Genomic DNA, 26978 nt, shown 5'->3' with positions numbered 1-26978 from the left:
AACACACCAAGACACAGATTAATCAACCTGTCAAAAATTAAATACAAAGAAAACATATTAAAAGAAGCAAGGGAAAAACAACAAATAACACACAAGGGAATCCCCATAAGGTTAACAGCTGATCTTTCAGCAGAAACTCTGCAAGCCAGAAGGGACTGGCAGGACATATTTAAAGTGAAGAAGGAGAAAAACCTACAACCAAGATTACTCTATACAGCAAGGATCTTATTCAGATTTAATGGAGAAATTAAAACCTTTACAGACAAGCAAAAGCTGAGAGAGTTCAGCAGCACCAAAACAGCTTTACAACAAATGCTAAAGGATCTTCTCTAGGCAAGGAACACAAGAGAAGGAAAATATGTATAATATCAAACCCAAAACAATTAAGAAAATGGGAATAGGAACATACATATCGATAATTACCTAATGTAAATGGATTAAATGCTTCCACCAAGAGACACAGACTGGCTGAATGGATACAAAAACAAGACCCATATATATGCTGTCTACAAGAGACCCACTTCAGACCTAGAGACACCTACAGACTGAAAGTGAGGGGATGGATAAATATATTCCATGCAAAGGGAAAGCAAAAGAAAGCTGGAGTAGCAATACTCATATCAGACAAAATAGATTTTAAAATAAAGACTATTAGAAGAGACAAAGAAGGACACTACATAATGATCAAGGGATCGATTCAAGAAGAAGATATAACTATTGTAAATATTTATGCACCTACATAGGAGCACCTCAGTACATAAGGTAAATACTAACAGCCATAAAAGGGGAAATCGACAGTAACACATTCATAGTATAGGGGACTTTAACACCCCACTTTCACCAATGGACAGATCATCCAAAATGAAAATAAATAAGGAAACACAGGCTTTAAATGATACATTAAACAAGATGGACTTAATTGATATTTATAGGACATTCCATCCAAAAACAACAGAATACACATTTTTCTCAAGTGCTTATAGAACATTCTCCAGGATAGATCATATTTTGGGTCACAAATGAAGCCTTAGTAAATTTAAGAAAATTGAAATTGTATCAAGTATCTTTTCCGACCACAACGCTAGGAGACTAGATATCAATTACAGGAAAAGATCTGTAAAAAATACAAACACATGGAGGCTAAACAATACACTACTTAATAATGAAGTGATCACTGAAGAAATCAAAGGGGATATAAAAAAATACCTAGAAACAAATGACAATGGAGACACGACGACCCAAAACCTATGGGATGCAGCAAAAGCAGCTATAAGAGGCAAGTTTATAGCAATACTATCCTACCTTAAGAAACAGGAAACATCTCGAATAAACAAGCTAACCTTGCACCTAAAGCAATTAGAGAAAGAAGAACAAAAAAAACCCAAAGTTAGCAGAAGGAAAGAAATCATAAAGATCAGATCAGAAATAAATGAAAAAGAAATGAAGGAAATGATAGCAAAAGTCAATAACACTAAAAGCTGGTTCTTTGAGAAGATAAACAAAATTGATAAACTATTAGCCAGACTCATCAAGAAAAAAAAGGAGAAGACTCAAATCACTAGAATTAGAAATGAAAAAGGAGAAGTAACAACTGACACTGCAGAAATAAAAAACATCATGAGAGATTACTACAAGCAACTCTATGCCAATAAAATGGACAACCTGGAAGAAATGGACAAATTCTTAGAAATGCACAACCTGCCAAGACTGAATCAGGAAGAAATAGAAAATATGAACAGACCAATCTCAAGCACTGAAATTGAAACAGTGATTAAAAATCTTCCAACAAACAAAAGCCCAGGACCAGATGGCTTCACAGACGAATTCCATCAAACTTTTAGAGGAGAGCTAACACCTATCCTTCTCAAATTCTTCCAAAATATATCAGAGGGAGGAACACTCCCAAACTCATTCTACGAGGCCACCATCACCCTGATACCAAAACCAGACAAGGATTTTACAAAGAAAGAAAACTACAGGCCAATAACACTGATGAACATAGATGCAAAAATCCTCAACAAAATACTAGCAAACAGAATCCAAGAGCACATGAAAAGGATCATATAGCATGATCAAGTGGGGTTTATTCCAGGAATGCATGGATTCTTCAATATACGCAAATCAATCAATGGGATACACCATATTAAGAAACTGAAGGAGAAAAACCTTATGGTCATCTCAATAGATGCAGAGAAAACTTTTGACAAAATTCAACACCCATTTATGATAAAACCTCTGCAGAAAGTAGGTCTAGAGGGAACTTTCCTCAGTATAATAAAGGCCATATATGACAAACCCACAGCCAACATCATCCTCAATGGTGATATACTGAAAGCATTTCCACTAAGATCAGGAACAAGACAAGGTTGCCCACTCTCACTGCTCTTATTCAACATAGTTTTGGAAGTTTTAGCCCCAGCAATCAGAGAAGAAAAGGAAATAAAAGGAATCCAAATCAGAAAAGAGGAAGTAAAGCTGTCACTGTTTGTAGATGACATGATACTATATATACAGAATTGTAAAGATGCTACCAGAAAACTACTAGAGCTAATCAATGAATTTGGTAAAGTAGCAGGATACAAAATTAATGCACAGAAATCTCTTGCATTCCTATACACTAATGATGAAAATCTGAAAGTGAAATCAAGAAAACACTCCCATTTACCTTTGCAACAAAAAGAATAAAATATCTAGGAATAAACCTACCTAAGGAGACAAAAGACCTGTATGCAGAAAATTATAAGGCACTGATGAAAGAAATTAAGGATGATACAAATAGATGGAGAGATATACCATGTTCTTGAATTGGAAGAATCAACAGTGTGAAAATGAATCTACTACCCAAAGCAATCTACAGATTCAATGCAATCCCTATCAAACTACCACTGGCATTTTTCACAGAACTAGAACAAAAAATTTCACAATTTGTATGAAACACAAAAGACTCCAAGTAGCCAAAGCAATCTTGAGAACAAGAAACGGAGCTGGAGGAATCAGGCTCCCTGACTTCAGACTATACTACAAAGTTACAGTAATCAAGACAGTATGGTACTGGCACAAAAACAGAAAGATAGATCAATGGAACAGGATAGAAAGCCCAGAGATAAACCCATGCACATATGGCCACCTTATCTTTGATAAAGGAGGCAGGAATGTACAGTGGAGAAAGGACAGCCTCTTCAATAAGTGGTGCTGGGAAAACTGGACAGGAACATGTAAAAGTATGAGATTAGATCACTCCCTAACACCATACACAAAAATAAGCTCAAAATGGATTAAAGACGTAAATGTAAGGCCCGAATCTATCAAACTCTTAGAGGAAAACATAGGCAGAACACTCTATGACATACATCACAGCACCTCCTAGAGGTGCCTTTTGACCCACCTCCTAGAGAAATGGAAATAAAAACAAAAATAAATTACTGGGACCTAATGAAACTTCAAAGCTTTTGCACGGTAAAGGAAACCATAAACAAGGTGAAAAGACAACCCTCAGAATGGGAGAAAATATTTGCAAATGAAGCTACTGACAAAGGATTAATCTCCCAATATGTACAAGCAGTTCTTGCAGCTCAATATCAAAAAACAAACAACCCAATCCAAAAACAGGCTGAAGACGTAAATAGACATTTCTCCAAAGAAGATATACAGATTGCCAACAAACACATGAAAGGATGCTCAGCATCACAAGTCATTAGAGAAATGCCAATCAAAACTCCAATGAAGTATCACTTCACACCAGTCAGAATGGTGATCATCAAAAAATTTACAAACAATAAATGCTGGAGAGGGTGTGGAGAAAAGGGAGCCCTCTTGCACTTCTGGTGGGAATGTAAATTGATACGGCCACTATGGAGAACAGTATGGAGGTTCCTTAAAGAACTAAAAATAGAACTACCATATTACCCAGCCATCCCACTACTGGGCATATACACTGAGGAAACCATAATTCAAAAAGTGTCCTGTACCACAATGTTCATTGCAGCTCTATTTACAATAGCCAGGACATAGAAGCAACCTGTGTCCATCAACAGATGAATGGATAAAGAAGGTGTGGCACATATGTACAATGGAATATTACTCTGCCATAAAAACAAAGGAAACTGAGTTATTTGTAGTGAGGTGGTTGGACCTAAAGTCTGTCATACAGAGTGAAGAAAGTCAGAAAGAGAAAAACAAATACCGTATGCTAACACATATACTTGGAATCTAAAAAAAGAAAAAAAATGATTCTGTAGGACCTAGGGGCAGGACAGGAATAAAAACACAGATGTAGAGAATGGACTTGAGGATATGGGGAGGGGGAAGTGTAAGTTGGGACGAAGTGAGGGAGTGGCATGGACATATATACACTACCAAATGTAAAATGGATAGCTTGTGGGAAGCAGCCACATAGCAGAGGGAGATCAGCTCAGTGCTTTGTGTCCACCTCGATGGGTGGGATAGGGAGGGTGGGAGGGAGACGCAAGAGGGAGGTGATATGGGGATATATGTTTATGTATAGCTGATTGACTCTGTTATATAGCAGAAATTAACATACCATTGTAAAGAAATTATACTCCAATAAAGATGTTAAAAAATAAATTCTTTGAGAATATGGAGAGAGAAGAGATTAGGTGATTCTCCAAAAGTTTTCGAAAGAGATTAAATATGTACTAGGAAAATGGCCAACATGAGAAAAATGGCACCAATGGGAGGAGTACTAAGGAATTACAAGAAAAACAATTGACACTAGACCAAAATTTATATTGAGGATATTGGTGTCAGGGTACCTCCTTGCAGTTTGTGCTGGGAAGCATATGGTGAAGAATTAGAGGCAAGGACCACATCTCAGGATGTTGGTCTTACTGTATAGTAATAAATTTTAAATTTTTTATTGTTAAGATTCACATGGTTAATTGTGAAATAGAATATACATGCTTTTTTTTTTTGGAGCTGCAGTCTATGCTCCTCCACTTTCGAGATGACCCAGTCAGCTAACCTCTTGATGTCTCACGTTCCTGGACATTAATATGAAGATAATAACAACTAATCATAATTAAGCTTACTCCCTAAGGTGGTAGTGAAGGTAAAATGAAAGAATACACATGGAAGTGCTTTGCACGTTGCCAAATCCTATGCATGTGATTGTTGCTGTGAAGACAGTATAATTACATCCAATTAATTTTGTGATGCCAGCCTAGTCATTCCAAGCAGCCTGAAATTATACTTTTGTATTCCTCCAACTTTTATTGGAAAAGCATAGGGACTCCCATACACACAGATGCATTATAAGTAAATTGTACATGAAACAAACCATCCTCCTTTTTCTCCCTGCCCCATCCCTTCCTGTCTAGCTCTGTTCTCCAATTCAAAACGAGTTGGGTTTGATTCCACTGGATGCTAAAGATCAGGAAATACTATCCAACCATCGGTGTGCCCTTCCAGTGGGGCTCTTTTGAAAACATGGCAGTTAGCAAACTTGTAGGTAGGTCTGTTGGGGATCATCTTTGGGTCCCAGTCATTGTTGCTGCTTTTGTCCAGGAAATATGATGTCCTTTACACCCACTAATATCCTATTCCTCTTCATGCACAAGACAGTCAGAGCTCTCAGACCAAACAGGCTCACACCACCTTTTAGGACTCTACTAAAAGAGAGCTGATGGAGTGTTCTGAGATTCTTCAAAAAGTGATTGCTTTTTCATTGGTTCCATCTTTGATAAAGAAAATATGTTTCAAACATAGAATCTCAGTATGACTGAGGATCTAAAATGTCCCCTAGAGCTAATTCCTGGCTGAAGTGTGAAGAATTTTAATAGTATCCCTGACAAGTGGTTGTTTTGTTTCAGCTGAATCCCTATTGTGACAGGAAATTTACTCTCTTATAATTTTAGTGCTCAATAAATATTTGATGTATACAGGCATTTTTAAGAAAATTAGACTTCCACTAGAACCATATCCCACATAAGTAGACAGTCCTGCATTCTGAACTGACACAGGATGACTACCTGCTAAAATGAAAGATATGCACAGGACCCAGAAACTCCTAGCATAACAGAAAAAATATAAAGGACATGATAAAATTTACCCATCAGCCAAAACCAAGAAATATATAAAATGAAAAAAAAAATGTATTAACTGACACCAGTAAGGATTTTCAAAGCATCTCATAAGTTAAGATTCAACAATAAATTACAGATTCCCTGAAAACAAATAAAAGAAATAGAAGTTATTTTAAAAGTGGATATTATAAAACTGAAATATAAAAAGAAAGAAAACTTGTCAAATGGGCCCAATAGTTGAATGGAGATGACGGAGTGAACTTGAGGATGGATCAATAAAATTCACTGAAAGTAAACAACAGAGAGAAAAAATTTTCTTTATAAGAACACTGAAAAATATCTAACAGAGCTTCATGAACTTGCAGTAAGTGCAAAAGATTCAAAATTCATATAATTAGATCCCCAAAGTGAGAAGAGAGAGTAAGGTAGAAAGAATAGAGTTAAAATCATGGCTGAGAGCTTTTTAAATTTGGCCAAAGATTCAAGTATATCAAAATATACAAGTCATTAAGTCCAAGAAACTTAATGAAATTCAAATAGAATAAACCCAAAGAAATCCACACCAAGACACATTATAGTTAAACTTTTGAAAAATAAAGAAAATTAAAAATTGTGAAAGCCACCAGAGTTTACCTATAGTAAAACACAAATTTATATAACAGCAGGTTTATCATATGAAACCATGAAGGAAGTAGCACAATATTTTTCAAGTGCTCAAAGAAAAACTATCAAACATATATTCTATATATGGCAAAATTATTCTTCAGAAATAAAGGAGAAATAATGATACCCTCAGTAAAGGAACCTAAAGGAGGTTGTTACTTGTAAACTTACCTTAAAGTTTGGCTAAGGATGTTTGTCAAACAGGAACTGATGAAGGAAGAAACCTCAGAGCATCAAGAAGGGAGGAAAAAAGAACACAAAAAGGAAGAAATATGAGTATATAGAAAAGACTATTTCCTTATGAGCTTTAAAATTATGTTTGATGATTGAAGAGTAAATTATAAAATCATCTGATACTCAAGACAATAACATTTAAAAGTGGGAGGTAAAGAGCCTTAAATGGAAGTGGATTTCTATACTTCCCTGGAAATGGTCAGAGTTGATACCATAAGCTGTAAAAAGTCACATTTCTATACTGTAATGCTCAGATCAATAATTTTAAAAAATATCAACTGTATACAAAGAGATACATTCAAACATACTATAAATACATCAAGATAAAAATCCTAATGAGTTTTCAAATAACTCACAGGAAGAAGAGAGAAACAGGGAATAATAAGAAGAGAAAAAAACAGAAAACAAAGAGTAAAATGGAAAACTTAAGACTTAATATATCAATATTTACCTTAAATATTAAGTGTTTAATTGACCAACCAAAGGGTAGAAGTTGGAGTGACAGTAATAAAAATAATGGAATAGGACTTCTGAAAATTCTCTCCTTTATAAAAATAGGAGAAAACAGATTAAACTTGTCAGAGTCATCTTTTTCAGGACTCTGGAAATTAGTCAAATGCTTGAACCAATTAGGGGAGTGTTTATTCAAGAAAATTAGATGAATATTAGTAAGAAAAGTGAGTTTTGTGGTATTTTAACTTGTACTATTCCCATTCTGACCTTATCTAGCTTTGTGGTAGCCTTGACAATAAATGGCCCACAATCACAATGAAAAGCAGCAGCTTGGCAGCACTGCTGTAAGAATAAAAGGTGGATGGAGTGCCTTCAAAGCCCTGTTCTCAGAGAATTTGTCCTTATGTGACCTGTCCAGTGGTTCCCCAGAAGACTGCATTCACAAGGCTGTTTCTATTTGACTTAACCTGGAGTTCACAAAGTGGGAAAAACATTTTCCCAGGGGTGATTGTTGAAAATAATTAGAGAAAATAGTTTAACTTCTTGAATGCCTGAGGCAGAGGATAACATTTGGGGAAAACAATAGTCTAACTAAAATACCTAAAAGGAAAAACTAAGTAGTGAGATTTCTCTACTGACTTTGAATCTCTGACATATACCTAGGAATCTAGACGACCATATGCATGTATAGAACTCTGTGCATGCCCAGGGTTATGTACATGCTCAGGAAAGTCCTGCAAAGGTTCTAAACTTTCATCTCTAGCTGGCCTTGAGGATGCCTGCGAGTAGGAAGTGAAAGCTAAAGCAGAGTCGTCAACTGCCTGGCTAAGTGTTTAAGACATGTCCCAATCTTTACAGAGTCTCTTTGTAAAGACTAAGAGATGTATTGGTTCCAGGCATCTAAGGAAATCTCCATTCAATTATTAGCAGACCACTAAGCTAACTGAGCAGCAACTTCAGTGACCAAATATTACAGAATGAGGTCATAAAAATAAATCCAACAAACAAAAATAACAAACAGCAAAAACAGCAAACCTTGGTGAGGGTGAAGAATATGATTTTCAGGATTGCCACATTATATTATTTTAAATGCCGAATTTTCAACAAAAACAAAAAAAATGAGACATACAAAAAAAGAAGCCTTGCCCATACACAGGAAAAAAATGTGATTAATGGAAACTGCCCTGAGGAAGCCCAGAAGTTAGACTTACTCAACAAAGAATTTAAATCAGCTATTTTAAAACATGTTAAAAGAATGAAAGGAAACCATGTCTTAAGACCTAAGGAAAGGATAAGAATGACATCTCACCAAATACACAATATCAATAAAGAGCCAGAAATTATTATTTTTTTTAAAAACCAAACAGAGGGCTCCTCTAGTTGTGCAGTGGTTGAGAACCTGCCTGCTAATGCAGGGGACACGGGTTCGAGCCCTGGTCTGGGAGGATCTCACATATCGTGGAGCAACTAGGCCCGTGAGCCACAACTACAGAGCCTGCACATCTGGAGCCTGCCCTCCACAACAAGAGAGGCCACGATAGTGAGAGGCCTGCGCACCGCGATGAAGAGTGGCCCCCACTTGCCACAACTAGAGAAAGCCCTTGCACAGAAACGAAGACCCAACACAGCAAAAATTAATTAATTAATTAATAAAAACTCATACCCCCAACATCTTAAAAAAAAAAACAACCAAACAAATTTTAGAGTTTGAAAGTACAAAAATGGAACTAAAAAATTCTCTGGGGTGGCTTGACAGCAGATTTGAACAGTCACAAAAAAGAATCAGTAAATGTAAAGATAGGTCAATTGATACCATCCAGTTGATGAACTGAGAAGAAAAAAAAGGAAGAAAACATAACTGAGATCAAAGACTTGTAGAACATTACCAAGCAAGCATACCAATATACACATATTGAGAGTCCTAGAAGAGGAAAGAGAGAAAGGGAGAGAAAGAATATTTGAAGAACTACTCAGTGAAGAAATAATCTATACATCCAAGAAACTCAACAAACTCCTAGGAGTATAAACCCAAAGAGATCCTCACATGAACACATTAAAATCAAATTGTAAAAAGCAGCAAGAGAGAAGTGGCTGACACACACAAGAGAATATCAATAAGGTTTACAGCTGATTTCTCTCCCAAACAATGGAGGCCAGATGACATATTCAAATATCTCACAGAAAATAATTATTAACCAAGAATTTGATATCCAACAGAATTACACTTCAATAAATGAGGGGAAAGATATCTCCAAATGAACAAAAACTAAGAGAATGTATCACAAGCAGACCTATCCTACAAGCAATACTAGAAGTTTGAAATGAAAGGACACTAGGCAGTAAGTTTAATTAACATGAAAATTAAAGAACACTGGTAAAGGTAAGTGAATGATAAAATATTAGTAATATAAATTAAGTTTTGTTTATAACCCATTTATTCTCATATATAATTTAAAAGACAGTTGCACAAAACAATGAATAATATCTATGTTGATGGATACACGATGTATAAAAATGTAATTTTTATGACAGTTACAGCAAAAAAAAAATAGGGGAGAAGGAATGGGACTATATAGAAAGAATGTTTTAGATTACTATTGAAATTAAGTTGGTACTGTTCAAACTAGATTTTTTTTTGAGCTGTATTTATTTTATTTCATTTTTTACATCTTTATTGGAGTATAATTGCTTTACAATTGTGTTAGTTTCTGCTTTATAACAAAGTGAATCAGTTATACATATACATATGTTCCCATATCTCTACCCTCTTGCATCTCCCTCCCTCCCACCCTCCCTATCCCACCCCTCCAGGTGGTCACAAAGCACTGAGCTAATCTCCCTGTGCTATGCAGCTGCTTCTCACTAGCTATCTACCTTACATTTGGTAGTGTATATATGTCCATGCCTCTCTCTTGCTTTGTCACAGCTTACCTTTCCCCCTCCCCATATCCTCAAGTCCATTCTCTAGTAGGTCTGTGTCTTTATTCCTGTTTTACCCCTAGGTTCTTCATGACATTTTGGGCAGAAGACCTAAATAGACATTTCTCCAAAGAAGATATACAGACTGCCAACAAACACATGAAAGAATGCTCAACATCATTAATCATTAGAGAAATGCAAATCAAAACTACAATGAGATATCATCTCACACCAGTCAGAATGGCCATCATCAAAAAATCTAGAAACAATAAATGCTGGAGAAGGTGTGGAGAAAAAGGAGCACTCTTGCACTGCTGGTGGGAATGTGAATTGGTACAGCCACTATGGAGAACAGTATGGAGGTTCCTTAAGAAACTACAACTAGAACTACCATATGACCCAGCAACCCCACTACTGGGCACATACCCTGAGAAAACCATAATTCAAAAAGAGTCATGTACCAAAATATTCATTGCAGCTCTATTTACAATAGCCTGGAGATGGAAACAACCTAAGTGTCCATCATCGGATGAATGGATAAAGAAGTTGTGGCACATATATACAATAGAATATTACTCAGCCATAAAAAGAAATGAAATTGAGCTATTTGTAATGAGGTGGATAGACCTAGAGTCTGTCATACAGAGTGAAGTAAGTCAGAAAGAGAAAGACAAATACCATATGCTAACACATATATATGGAATTTAAGGAAAAAAAACAAACTAGATGTTTTTAAGTTAAGATGTTAATTGCAATCCTCAGGATAACCACTATGACTATAGCTCAAAAAGTGTAGTGAAATGAACAACAGTAATGGGGGAATAGAGGAACAAAAACCACTTAAGACATAAGAGAAACATGTAGAGAAAACAACAGAATGACAGATGTCAAACTTATCTTAACAGTAATTACATTAAGGATTAAGAATTCCAGTTAAAAAGCAGAAATTGGTAAAATAGATTTTATAAAAACAGGAGCCAATGAAATTTTGTGTAGAAGAAACACACTTTAATATCAAAAAAAAATAAGTTGAAAATAAAAGGATATCTATATCTATCTATCTATATCTATCTATCTATATCTATATTAGGTAAACAGTACCTGAAAAAGAGTTGGAGCAGCTATATATCTATATCTATATCTATCTATATCTATATCTATCTATATATATATCTATATATATCTACATATATCTATATTAGGTAAACAGTACCTGAAAAAGAGTTGGAGCAGCTAACTAATATAAGAAAAAAAAATAGACTCTAATACAAAAATTGTGACTAGAGACATAGAAGGACATCTTACAATGAACAAAGACCACACATTGTCTGATTCCTTTTATATGTCCATAAGCTATGTACATGATAAGTCCATAATAGTCAAATCCATAGAGACAGAAAATAGATTAGTAATTGTCAGGGTCTGGGAGAGGGGCTGTTGACTGCTTAAGGGATGTGATGCTTCTTTTGGGGATTAGAAACCCAAAAATAGGGTGTTCCAGAATTATGCAGTGGTGATGGATGCAAAACCTCCTGGATTTATTTTTTTAAAGTACATTTTAATAGGGTGAATTTTATGATATATGAATTATAACTCAATTTTTAAAGTCAGAGGTTGGCAGAGAGAACTAAAACACACACACAATCCAACCATGTACTTCTTACAAGAAACTCCAAAGTCAACGACATAGACAATTAAAAAGTAAAGCTTGGCAAAATATGTGCCAGGAAAATTTTAATCAATAAAAGTATGAGTGGAAATATTAATATATGACTTCAGAGCAAATAAACTTGAGTCAAAAGAGGGATATTATATAATGATAAAAGGATCAATCCACCAGGAAGACATAGTGAGCTTAAATATGTGTGCAAAAAGCAACAGAACCTCAAAACAAAGAAAGAAGAATTGGTATAGATTAAAATATATGAATAGATAATTTCATTATTATTATTGGAGACATTAACAACTCGGTCTCAGAAGCTCAGAACTACTAGACATAAAATAAACAAGGACACTGAAAATCAAAACAACACAATCAGGGCTTCCCTGGTGGCACAGTGGTTGAGAGTCCACCTGACGACGCAGGGGACACGGGTTCATGCCCTGGTCTGGGAAGATCCCACATGCCACGGAGTGGCTGGGCCTGTGAGCCATGGCCGCTGAGCCTGTGCGTCCAGAGCCTGTGCTCCACAACGGGAGAAGCCACAACAGTGAGAGGCCCGCGTACTGCAAAAAAAAAAAAAAAATCAGTAAGATCTAACTGAGATATATAAAACACTTCACCAAATAAGAGAAGAATACATTTGTTTTCCAAGTGATCATGGAACATTCACAAGATAAACCATATCCTGAGCCATAAAACACACCTGAAAAAATGTGAATGAATTGAAATCAGATAGAATATAATCTCTACATGCCATTATAGAGTGTCCTTTGACCATAATGAAATCGAATAAAGTCAATAACAGAAAGACAGTAGAATATCTAAACATGTGGAAATTAAATAATATGCTTCCATAGAATCCATGAGTTAAAGAGGAAGTGTATAAGGAAATTAAAAATTACATATAAATGAATGGAAATGAAAATACAACATATCAAATTATGTGGGATTCAGTTAAAGAATTGCTGAAGGGACATTTATAGCACTAAATGCTTATACTAGAAAAGAGTGAAGGTCTCAAATCATTAATCTGTCTTTCTTCCTCAATAAATTTTTAAAAAGAAAAACAAAATACATCAGAAGAAATCATAAGGAAAAATAATAGATAAATAAAATTTAAAATGAGAAAACAATAGAAAAATAAATAAAGCAAAAAGTTGGTCCTTTAAAAAATTTTTAAATGAAAAAACCCTAGCAAGACTGACAAAAATAAAAAAGGAAAGTCACAGCACTGATATCAGAAATGCAATAGGAATGTTACCATAGATCCTGAAGCCATCAAAATGATAATAAATGAATACTAAGGAAATACTACTAATGATTTTACTCTCTTAAATTCAACAACTTCAAAGAAATGGACTAATTCCTAAAGAGCCAAAATGAGATCAAAAATTTTAATAACCCTAATGATCATACAGAAATGATTTCATAACTTAAAAGCTCATAAGTAGGAAATGTCTAAGCCCGGATATTTTCACTGATGAATTCTACTAAACAACTGAAAAAGAATTAACACCAATTTTCTACAACCTCTTTCAGGAAATAGGAAAGGCAGGACTACTTCCTGAAACCCTTTATGTGACCTGTATTACCCTGATACTACAACCAAACAAAGACAGGACAAAAACAGAAAACTCCAACACCAATATCTCTCACGAAATTAGAGACAAAAGTTCTTAACAAAATATTAGCAATCTGAATCCAACAATGAGTAAAATGGATTATATACTATGATCATGTAGGATTAGTTCCAGGTGTGCAAGACTGTTTCAACATTTGAAAATCAAATTAATATAATCCACCATATCACCAAGCTAAAAAAGAAAAATAGTATGATTGTTTCCATTGATGCAGAAAAAGCTTTTGACAAGATGTAACACCCATTCATGATAAAAACTTTCAGTAGGTTAAGAGTAGAGGAGAATCACCTCAAGTTGATAAAAATCATCAATCAGGAGACCTTTGTAAGTGAGTATGCAGTATACATATTCCATATCCTAGGAGCACTGGGTGGTAAATGAAGCACACTTAGCTTTTATATTATTTACTGAGGGCTTTCACAAGCATAATCTTAATTGAGCTATATAATAACATTGTAAATTAAGCTGTTTGAATCCCATGTTATGAGAAACCCAGAGTGAATGTAGCAAAATGCCCTGCCATTGCCTCCCAGATGGTGAACAATAGACAGGCAGTCAAATGCAGCTCTTGGTTCCTGCACACCCCCTACTGCCCTCTGTCTAGAATCTGTTTTCTTTTTCTGTCATTGCCTTTTCTCCTCATTCCTCTTTCCCTCCTAGCAGCTTTCTCCTCGCTGTGGGAGACAGAGGCCTATGGACACAGACATTGACAGGTTTACCCAACACAACCCTGTAGAGAGCACATTTCCTGTGCATCTGTGTGTTTTCAGGTTATTGCCACACTTGCACTGTCTTGTGCTGTTCAGGCAGGGTCTCCCTATCTCCCTGGGGAGCTAACTTGAAGGAAGCTCATATTCCTTCCTACAGATGGTTTCATGAGAACCTGCTGTGCATACAGTAACTTGGAGACATTTAGATATATATATCCAGCCTCAAATGTAAATTGGTGCAGCCACTATGGAAAACAGTATAGAAGTTCCTTAAAAAGCTAAAAATAGAGTTGCCATATGATCCAACAATCCATTTCCTGGGCATATACCCATACAAAACCATAATTTGAAAAGATACATGCACCCCTATGTTCATAGCAGCATTTTACAATAGCCGAGACACAGAAGGAACCTAAATATCCATTGACAGAGCAATGGATAAAGAAGATGTGGTACATATATACAGTGGAATATTACTCAGCTATAAAAAAGAATGAAATAATGCCATTTGCAGCAACATGAATGGACCTAGAGATTATCATACTAAGTGAAGTAAGTCAAAAATCGTATTATATCACTTATATGTGGAATCTGAAATATGACACAAATGAACTTATTTCTGAAACAGAAATAGACTTACAGACATAGAACACAAACTTATGGTTACCAAAGGAGAAAGAGGGTGGGGGAGGAATAAATTACGGGGTTTGGACTACTATATATATAATAGATAAGCAATAAGTTTCTACTGTATAGCACAGGGAACTATATTCAATATGCTGTAATAAAACATAATGAAGGGCTTCTCTGGTAGCACAGTGGTTAAGAATCTGCCTGCCAATGCAGGAGACACGGGTTCAATCCCTGAGAAGATCCCACGTGCCGCAGAGCAACTAAGCCCATGCACCACAGCTACAGAGCCCTAGAGCCACAACTACTGAAACCCAAGCACCACAATGAAGAGTAGCCCCCACTCGCTGCAATTAGAGAAAGCCCACACATGGCAACGAAGACCCAACATGGCCAAAAATAAATAAATAAAATAAATAAATTTATTTTTAAAAAATCATTATGGAAAAGAACAAGAAAAAGAATATATATATATATATATATATATCTGAATCAATTTGCTGTACACCAGAAACTAACAGAACATTGTAAATCAACTATACTTCAATTAAAAAAGAAATAGATATACCCCACCCCAATGTGGGCTATACCATAGACAAGTGGGATAGATGGATGTTTCCTGGAGAACGACAAAACAAGTTTCTCCTCTGCTGGCCTCACCATCCTTGGCTGCAAGCACAAGCTGGCACCAAAGACTGAGTCCAGGTCTCAAACGACTCAACCTGCAGAGCTCTCAACCCATTTACTTTTCTATTCCATCCCTTTCTACTTGTTAATGCTTCTGTCCTCCCTTCCTTACCTCCTCCTCTTCAGTTTATCTGAACACCAGCTCCCCAACAGACTAGCTCCCCAAGTCCTTAACCATATGGAACATGCACCAATCTCAACATCAAAAAGGGCACCAGCCAGGTCCCAGGGACCCCTTCTGGACCACTGGGGTGGGGTCTAGTCAGGACGGGTCTTGAAGCAAGCCAGGTAGACCAGAGGGTCCCAGGGAATCTCAGTCTTTTAATACGTAGGCGGTGGTAGTGCTTACTAAGTGTCAGATCCGATTATCAGTGCTATTGTGATGCCCCTTTTACTTTTGTCTTGAAAATATGAGGTGGCAGGAAGAAGTTTCTAGGCTTCTTTGATCAATTTCCCCTGTTCACTCAACCTCAGAACCATCAGTGGCTGCTACCAGAGAGCACTCCCCACTGCCACTCCTGTCTGCAAAGCTTAACCCCAACCAAGCTCTTTATTCCTAAAACCTCTGTTCCTGTCTGGTCCATAGGAGGCTCTCAGAACTGCTGAAAGGGCAAAACATCAGAAAGGGAATAGATTTCACAGTGAGGGTGAGGTTGCTGTGGTTTCACTGTATTGGTTTGTCTGTTTATTTTACCCAAACAGTACCATCTGTTGGAGAAAACAACCTAATATATTTAATTTTGTTTACTTCAATTGCTTTAAAGGATTGTTTATGCTTAAGGGCTAACTTGGACAGAGGTGCTTCCTTCTCCAACATCCTCCCTTTGGTGGCTAAGGAGCTTAGCTCTAGTCACCATGGGATCATGCTTGCTATTTTTCAATCAGGGCATTCTACAATTACAATATATTTGGTAATCAAAATATCCTCCAAATGGCATTCCTTTAAAATCCCATAAGAATTTTAGTTTTCTTGTCACCATAGGGACAGTAAACTTATCAGAAATCCATCAAAGGCACAGGATTTGCCAAAAATGTGAGATCAGACTTGTAAAAATCAAGTGGCATTAGGTTAGTTGGTGTTGAAAGATCTGTGGCTGACAGAAGTGAGAAAGAACATTTGAAGTTCTCTACGAATTTTTTAAAAATCACATTTAAAATCTGCATCTATGACTCATGTGGGAGAACCTCTTTCTCATTTTTCCATTTTGAATTCAGTTAATTTGCTATGAGGTTGACTGAGCAGATTTAGAAAGTCGCTCACAAATTCTCACTTTTTTGTTCCTATCTTTGCTGGATTGAGTGCAAGATTTGGAGGTTTGTAAAGGCTGAAGAAATTTTGGGTTTTTTTTAGCTTTACGACCTCTTTCAGTCAAATTGTGAGGCCCGAAGGATGAGCTAAGTCCTACCTGGGATCATCAATCATTACATTTCAGAAGCGGGAAGGTGGAGTGTGCTCTTCTGTCTAAGGAAATGTGGACCCTCAACCTCACAGTCACTGTGATTTGAGAAAAACTGTCATTTCCTTGTTCCAGGGTTTGTGTTCAGCAGTCTGGGACATGTGGTGAGCTGCGTTTCTCCAGGATCACAGGTGGAGTTTTCAAGGTTCTGTCTCCCCTTTCTCTCTGAGAGTTTTTCTTCTCTCCTGGCTTAAATCTCGTCTCCCTCTGCATGTGACCCTCAAATCAAATTTTCTGCTTGATACTGGTCTTTTCTAAGCCATTTCAGCAACCTTGTTTGAACTCTCTGTGTGCAGAAAGTTCTGCATGAGAACAGTAACCAATGCTGCATAGAGTTGGAAGGTCTGTTTGCATATGCAGTTTGCATAGTGAAAGTCTATGCAGCTTCCCAGCTCATTCCCTTCATAATTTTACCCAAGTAGATCTCTAAAATGAGGCTAAGGTGATGTTTACTAGGACCACACAGCATTCACACTGCACAGCAGGGGGCTGGTGTGGCCCATTCCAGCTGCTTCTTCTGTTAAGGCCCCAGGGATCCATCTAACTTGTCATTGAAGCACTGACACATTGGTCCTCATTGATATTTGTCAAATTATTTCTCAACTCAGCATTGGAACTCAGAGATAATTTTCACTAAATTACAAAACAGTGCCTCTGGCATGTCCCTGGAAACTGCAGTTTCCCCAGCTCATGTGGAGGGTGCGACAGGAGGCATCTGCAGATGTTACTAGGAAGGCAGACAGACCCAGCCTTGTTAGGCCAGCCTGCAGCCCCCCTTTCCTCAGCTGTAGTCATTAGCAATCCTGACAAGCTAATCCCGACATTCAAAGATCATCTTCCCCCAAACACTCTGACTACCTCTCTCCCTGAGCTTCCGTGCAGGTACTGAGCCTGCAGCAGAGGAGAAGGGCAGGGGCTTTGTGGATACCTGCCATCAGGTTTCACTCATTCCTGTAACAAGTTTTGATTGAGCATTCACTTGACGACAGGCATTGGACAAGCATGGCAGATACAGGGACTCAGAGCCAGACCCAGGTCCCAGTCTTCAGTCTCGCTACATTAGAGAACACTCAGTACATAACTTCATAAGTCATTAATAGCTACACTTGTGATAAGTACCAGGAAAGAGAAGTGTGTGTTATAATAAAATAGATTCCAGGATATTTTCCTGGACTGGGGTGGAGGTGGGGTATCCAGAAAGGGTATCTAAAGGAAGTGAGATTTTAGATGGTACTGGGAGAGATGGACCTGAGCCAGCCAGAGACCACAGCCCTGGGCACTGGTCCCTGCTGTGGGGCAAACTTGTAACTGGAAAATAGAAAGCTGGGTGGCAGGAGCAGAGGCCCTGTGGAGTGGGCATGTAGCTGTGCAGCCGTGGGTAAGGCTTTGGAGTAGACACACATGGTTTCATTTTGTTTTCCTACTCCAGTGAAATTGAGAACAGCAGGTGATGGGAAAATTAAGAGGGAACCTTTGGGGACAGTGTGGGCTTCGTGGGAGCCGTAGCTACGAAGACAGCCTCGGAATGTGTGGATCGTGCCGGGCATGGGGTGGATGAGATGCAGGGCAGCAGAGTGTCCACACACAGAATCACAGTGCACCTGGGCAGACAATAAGGGGAAAGGCCCACAGAAGGAAGCTCACCCAAAGGGGCCTCGTGAGGAGGGCGGGCAGGATGGGGAGGATCAAGTTTCCCCTAATTCTGTGGGCCACATTCTCCCAAATGCTTTTTCCTCAACTTTTGAAATATATATATATATATATATATATATATATATATACACACACACAAATATATATAATTTCTGAAGTAAAATGTACATTTACACCAAAAATTAAATACAGCAGAAAGGAATGAAGTGAAAGTAAAAGTCTGCCCCACATCTATCCAACTTCCGGGACACCTGCCCAAAGGCAGCTATTATTTACTCCTTATTTTATTCCTCTGAAGGATCTGGTTATCCCACATTTCTTGATTTAAGCACTTCCTATGACTCCTCACCTATTCTCTCCTTCCACTTTCTCCCTATTCTTCATAGTAATGGTATGGCTTTTAGTTCTCCTGCTGGTTACCTTTATAACTTTGTAAGTTATGTGAGCCTATTTTTCTGATCACATCAATTGGTCTCCCTTTCATCTGAGATGAAGAAATATTTATCCCTGCACTTCCCTCCCACCTCTAACTTCTGCTGCTGTACATGACTTTCACGTTTACAACACTTTCACACTTATACTTCTGTTTCTTAGTCCTGAATCTGTGTTTGCTCTAGATGTTGACAAAAAACTCAGAAGCAGCTTTCACAATATCAGAGGAACCTTAACGGCTGTCAGTGCAAACATGAGCAGTGCAGCTAGATGCAGAGAGAAGGAACTAGGATTCCTGAATTTATAAATCTGGGAAGTACATACCAAAAAGCAAGGTCAAATGAAGTCTCAAAAAAATATGTAGCCTATTCAATGCTCTAAAGCAAAGTTTAGCAAATGTTTTTCTGTAAAGAGCCAAACAATAACTATTTAGGCTTTGCAAGCTATGTGGTCTCTGTCAGAGCTGCTACCCTCTGCTGTTGCAGCACAGAAGGTGTCATAGAAACTACACGATAAAATATGTGTGGCTGTGTCCAAAATACTGAAAACAAAAAATGTCATCTAAAACTAACCACAGCCAATCCCTGGTTTAAAGCAGTGGTCCTCTAATTTTAATGAGCTTCAGAATCCCCTGGGAGGTTTGCCACCCCCATAGTTTCTGATTCATCAGTTCTGGAGTGGGACTGAGGATCTGGATTTCTAACAAGTTCCCAGGTGGCACTCCTTGATGATGTTGGTCCAAGCCACACGGTTGCTGCTTTGCACTAGAGCATCACCCTCTTGTTCATATTTGGGATTTTCTTGGAGTTACTGAAGGTCTTTCTCATTTTGTATTTGAAACCTGGCTACAACTTATCACCGAGATTTTCCATCAACATCATCATGCTTTTTATTTCATGAATCTGCTTTCTTCTTAAAATATTTCTCCCCAGCACTCCCAGCCTTGCTCTTTGGTAGACCAGTTGCTCTCCAAGCCTGCTGTTCAGCTGTCATCTAAGACCATCCTTCTTTGTCTCCAGGATGGGGCTCCCCTCTCTCAGGTTCTATGCCTTCTTCTGTCCTGGGTTTATATTAGTCTTACTGTAGTACATCATCAGGAGTAATTTTTTCACAAAAGATGCATGAGATGGCTTCAGAAATCAACCTTGCCAACACCTAACCTTGGACTTCTAGCCTCCAGAACCATGAGAAAATAAATTTCTGTTCTTTAAGCCACCCAGTCTGTGGTATTTTATTATGGCAGCCCAAGCTGACTAATACACAGGAGGAGCAGAGCAGATGAGATTAAAAATACTATCTAGGAGCTAAATAAAGCAGGTACAATAAAAAGACATGATTAGAGTCTATGACAGTCAGTTTAAATCTAACCTTAACACAACTGGCTAAAGGGAAATAGCTGGACCACCAGTGCAAGGACTGGGCAGGAACTGGACATTCCACTAGAACTGAAAGACAGGGCAAGGACTCAGCCCCCATCAGACAGGGAATAATCTGAGAGTTATAGCCACAGGAGTTCTTCAAGACTCATTCTGCAGCTGCAGTCAATCTCAAGATATGAATCCAAGTGGGAAGAGGTGAGACACTTAACAAGCTGATCAGAAGGTTATTCTGACAGGGCTTAGAGCACATGATACCAGTGACATGAGGACAGCCCGATCATTTTAGATATTTTAAATCTATTGTTATTAAACTTACCTCCATTCCCATCAAAGAATTTGGACATCATAGCCATGATGAGGAAATTACCACCACTTGGCCAAGTCGTTAGCACTTCTACTCTTCTACTTCCTGCTTTTCATTTTGTGCCATTAGTTCTTCCAGATTATAAAAGCAAAAATGAACACAGAGAGAAAATGTATTATTATGTGATTTTTTAGCACACCTGAAGCAAGTATAAGTAAGCATAAAAGAAAGGCAGCCCAGAGTTTTGCAAGTTTAATTAATTACACTTTTAAGGAATGAGTATGCAAAGTTACACTAAAGGAAAAGACCAGTTCCAGGCAAGAACAAGACACCACTGCATTCCAGTCAATAGTATCAATCCACTGAAGGAATAATGTGTCACTCAGGAGAGAGTCCAGCATGGATTTTCCATTTTCACCATAAAACTTTTAGATATCGTTTGACTTTCCTTCAGTCAATCTGAATGTGCAGTTCTGTCTATGTTTACAATAGCCAAGATGTGGAAGCAACCTAAGTGTCCATTGACAGAGGAATGGATAAAGATGTGTACACATATACAATGGAATATTCCTTAGCCATAAAAAAGAATGCAATAATGCCATTTGTAGCAACATGGATGGACCTAGAGATTATCATACTAAGTGAAGTAAGTCAGACAGAGAAAGACAATATCATATGATATCACTTACATGTGGAATCTTAAAAATAATGATACAAATGAACTTATCTGCAAGACAGAAATAGACTCACAGACAGACATAGAAAACAAACTTATGGTTACCAAAGGGGAAAAGGGGGAGGGATAAATTAGGAGTTTGGGATTAACAGATACACACTACTAAATATAAAATAGATAAACAGAGACTTTCTGTATAGCAAAGGGAACTATATTCAATATCCTGTAATAACCTATAGTGAAAAAGAATCTGGAAAAGAAAATATGTGTGCGTATATATATATATATATATATATATATATATATATATATATATCTGAATCACCTTGATGTACACCTGAAACTAACACGACATTGTAAATTGACTATGCTGCAATAAAAATGAATAAACATGCAGTTCTGTGGTAGTTAGTGTGTTTTTATTATAAAATGAATAACTATTTTCTTTTGTATATTGATTTCCTGTCTGTGTGTTTTTGTGGGTTTTCTTCAGTTATGGGACTGATTTTGGAGAAAATCAAGTTTTGATGTGGCAAAAGAGGCAGCAGCCCCTGAAATGCTTGGCACAACTCAGGGCTTCTGTGGACAGTGCCAGTCTGGGATGGGCACCCACATTTCCCTCTGGTAGCATCCTTTCACCTGGACTTGGCCTGCAATAAGCAGCAAAAAGTTTGGGGGCAGGGGAATTAATGTCTTGGAGACGTGGGAAGTTGTTGTGGTTTCTAATTGTGTCTGTTCCTTGATTATTTTTAGCAAGTGAAATTGAGTTGACCATATATTTTGTTGTTGGAAGTTTCCTGGGAAAAGAAATAATTGGGCATACTTAAAGATGATATAAAACAATGAGACTATTGTTTGTTTTACAAAATAATTTCCTTAGGCAAGTATCTCAGCTGAATATTATTTTCAAGTGAGCTTTTAATTTCTTGTAGTTATAGCCTTTAAGGTAGTTTTAAAGAGAAATAACTAAGAGAGAGTGGAACAATGGACTTGCCATTTCCTGATGAAATAGCATTTTTTTCAAAAAAGTATTTAAGAAAAACCAATCTTCTCTAAAATGATTAGTTGTTCAAACTTTTCATAAATCTGTATTTGAATATATATATTTGTATATATATTCATATATATATATACAAATATATATATATATATAATACCTATATATATATATATAGGTATTCATTCAGGAACAGCCAAATGGAAGTGTTGTGTAAGACAAGTTATGCAAGGGGGAAAGTTAGCATAAAGCTAACAGTCATGCCTGCTCTGGGTGCACCACCCTCCCAACACATTGATGTATTCACCAACCCAGAAGCTACCCAAATCTTGCTGTTTAAGAATTGTTATTGAAGTTTTGTTATGCAGGAATAATTGATGAAATAATTGGCCATTGGGAATTGAACTCAAGCTGAGTTCCTCTCCCCTACATGAAGTCAAGAGATGGGGCTAATAGTTCTAACCCCTAAATCAAGTGTTTGGTTCCTCTGTCAACCACTCCCATCCCAAAACTACCACCACCCCCCACCCTGACCAAGAATCACCTCATTAGTGTAAACTCAGGTCTCACGTATGGTTGAAAGAAGTTCATTGTGAAAAACAAAAGACACTCTATCATTCAGGAAATTGCAAGGATTTTAGGGGTCCTTTGCCAGGAAGTGGGGACAAATATCAAATATATATGCTTTTGTTATACCACACAATATGTTAGGAAATATTATATAGCGACATGATGGTATTGACAGAGGAATAGACACATACATCAATGGAACAGAATAGAGGTCCCAAAATAGACTCACACAAATAAGCCCAACTGAGTATTGAAAAAGGTGCTGGATCAATTCAATGGAGGAAAGACAGTCTTTTCAACAAACGGTGTCAGAGCAATTGTACATCCATAGCACCCCCCAAAAAAGAATTTGACTTAAACCTCACAGCTTATACAAAAACTAATTCAAAATGGATCACAGCCATAAATGCAATATATCTGCAATATATATACATATGTATGTGTGAGTGTGTATATATATATAGTACATAAGAGAAAATCAGGATATATGTTTAGGCAAAGATTTCTAAGATTTGGTATCAAAAGCATGATTTATAAAAATAAAAATTGATAAGTTGGACATCGTCAAAACTATTGCTTTGTGAAAGCCCATAAGAAGAGGATGAAAAGCTGGTAGAACATATACATAATCCACATATCTATCAAATGACTTGTGTTTATAATATATAAAGAATCCTTGAAACTCAAGAGCGACAATAACAATCCAATGAGAAAAAGGGCAAAAGACATTTTACTAAGATATAGGAACATATGTATATGTATAACTGATTCACTTTGTTATAAAGCAGAAACTAACACACCATTGTAAAGCAATTATACCCCAATAAAGATGTTTAAAAAAAGATATTTTACTAAAGAGAATATTCAGAAGACAAGTAAGCACCTGCAAAGATATTATTATCATTAACCATTAAGGAAATGTAAATACAAATCACAATGTAGTATAACTACATACTTATCAGAATGGTGTGAAAACAAAAACAAACAAATAAGCAAACTAAAGCAGTGATAACCCAAATTCTGGCAAGAATGCAGAGTAATTGGATCACTCATACATTGCTGGTGGAAATGTAAAAATTTACAATGGCACAGTCACTCTGGAAAAGAGTATGGAAGCTTCTTACAAAACATTTACAATATACTTATTATACAACCCAGCAATTACACTCTTGGACACTTATTCCAGAGAAATAAAAACATATGTTAGCAGAAAAACCTGTATATAAACGTTCACAGTAGTTGTATTAATAATTACTAGCACTAGAAATCACTCACATATCCCTCGGGAGGTGAAAGGTTAAACTATAGTCCACCCATACCATGGAATACTTTCAGCAATAAAGAAGAACAAACTATTCTGATACTAAAAATCTTGGTGGAATCTCAAGGAGATTGTGCTGAATTAAAAAAGAAAAGAAAAGAAGCAATCTCAAAAGGCTATATGCTATATGATTCCACTAATATAGCATCCTTGAAATGACAAAATCACAGATAACAGATTAGTGGTTGCCATTGGCTAGGAAGAGAGGGAGAGGGCTGTGGCTAAAAAGGCTAACAAACTTTGAACAAGATAGACCTGTTTTGTATCTTGGCCATGGTCACACAAATCTATAAATAAATAAGGTAAAATTATGTAGAACTATATGTCCACACATAGACAAGTAAGTGCATGTAAAATAGATAAAATCTGAACAAGTTTTCTGGATTGCATAAATGCCAATCTCCTGCTTGTGACATCATAACTATAGTTATACAAGAAGTTATCACTGAGGAATTGGGTGAAGGGTATACAGAATCCTTATTATTTCTTAGGCCTGCACACGAATCTATAAGTATCTCAAAGTAATAAGTTAAAAAATATATAAATTCATCATATTCTGGGTCCAAGTCTGCCACTGAAATTGGGTGGTGACTTAGAAGTTGTCTCTGGAACCAAGGTTTAGAAGCATAGCCAGGCTTCTGTGTACAGAGCCATGCTCATGGACATGGATTATCCCATAAACTCACTGTTAGGGTGCAGGAAAGCAAACCTGGGGTGAAAAAGTTCAGGTTTAAATGATTTTGATAGTTGACATTTTAATAACTGCATTTCAGTAGCTGTCATAAGGAGGGAAAAAAGAGAGATGAAATAAAAAGTAAGAAAAGAAATAAAAAGCAAGAAAGCAAGCAAGAAAGAAAGAGAAAGAAAAAGGAAGGAAGAAAGGAGGGACAGAGAGAGGGAGGGAGGGAAGGAAGGAAGAAAGAACATATTAGAAAAATCACCATTTTGTAAACTTTAGTAAACTAAGTGATTCAGACAAGGATCATTGAGGGAGGCTGAAAAGCACTAGAAGAAACATGAGGAAAGACACAGTCCTGCAGGTCCAAAACATCACCCCATAGAGTTCTTGCTAATTAGAAAGGTGAAAAGCATACCTTTGTGTTGGAACACGCAGGTCGTTACACTTAGCTATGTGATCCAATTATCATCACTAACAGAGACTTCCTAACATTATATGCCTCCTGATATGATATGATATAAAATACACAGAAGCTGTATTCTTGCTAAAAATCTTTAGTCTAAATCTAATTTCCAAATTGCATGAAATATGGAAAATAGAAGAATCAACCATACAAATCCAGAATATGGAATATTCCATAAGCTCAGTTTCTTCAATAGATCAATATCATAAAAAAAGAAAATAAATCACTATCATGAAAAAATCATATCAGGAAGAAAGAAAAAAATCCCCACTGAGGGATTCTCAGGGAACAGAGGTCAGTGGACACAATCTTTGAGCTCTCTCTCTGACTCACTCCAGCTCACTGGTATTTACCAGAATGGAGCTTATACCCTTGTGTGGTTTTTTTTTGCAGCTACTATCAGGAGACACTGGTACGTTGTCTGGTTCTAGTGCCCAGTTGGGCTTACACCTGTAGGTCCCACAAGCACTGTAACCAACAGAGAAGAGTTCTCAAACTGCTACAACCCCCAGGGCAGAGCAAGAGGATCTGTTGACTCAGGAAGTCAGTCTTTCTGGGAAAGAGGGCTATTAGCTCATCATTGTAGCTGCAGCCTGAGGGGCACGGTTCTAGTTAAATACACATTTAAGGGCTTACTGTAAATCCTATCAGACACCTCAGAAGATGGGTGCTATATTCATGCTCTCCTTCTGTAGTGGTCCAGAGCACCAATATCTCTCAGGGGGGACCTTTTGCACATGTCTGGTGCCCTGGTTTTTATGCCTCGTGTCCGGGTTTTGGCAGCTGTCACCCAGGGGATGACCCTTGAATGCCTGGCTCTGGTGGCAGGTGGGGCTTGTGTTCCTGATTCCCACAGGACTCTAACAATCAGAGAGACAGTTCTCAGCAGGCTACCACACCGAGGGTACTGCACAGACAGCAGACACACCCCAAGACTCTCTGTAGAAGAGGCCTGTGTGCTTGTCCTGCAGCTTCAGCCTGAGGGGTAGGATTCAGGTCTGCACATACCTAGAGGCCTATAGAGATGCTCTCATGGAACATGGGCCAGGGGATGCCATCTTTGCTCTCTCCCTCTGCCTCACTACAGTTCACCCAGAAAGGAGATTACACACTCATCTGGAGCCTCAATATTTATGATCGCCACCTAGCGGACAGCTCCAGATTGCCTGGTCTGGTGCCCAGCATGGCTTACGTTTGCAGTCCCACAGGACTGTACGTATTTGCATACTTTAAAAGCTGCTCTTTGAGGGTTTGGCTTCCAATGAATCTGAATCTAGGTGCTGACTGAGATCTGCCCCTTTGGGACACTGACAGGTCTCGGTACACCCTCAGCTACTGGGAGCCATTAAAAATAAAATAGGCTGCTTGGACAAGCACAAAGGTCTGAGAGACAACCAAAAGCTAGGA

Source organism: Monodon monoceros, unplaced genomic scaffold (genome assembly GCF_005190385.1).
Source record: "Monodon monoceros isolate NGI ecotype Baffin Bay Population unplaced genomic scaffold, NGI_Narwhal_1 Super_Scaffold_21, whole genome shotgun sequence".
NCBI lineage: Eukaryota > Metazoa > Chordata > Mammalia > Artiodactyla > Monodontidae > Monodon > Monodon monoceros.
This window is presented reverse-complemented; position numbering follows the sequence as displayed.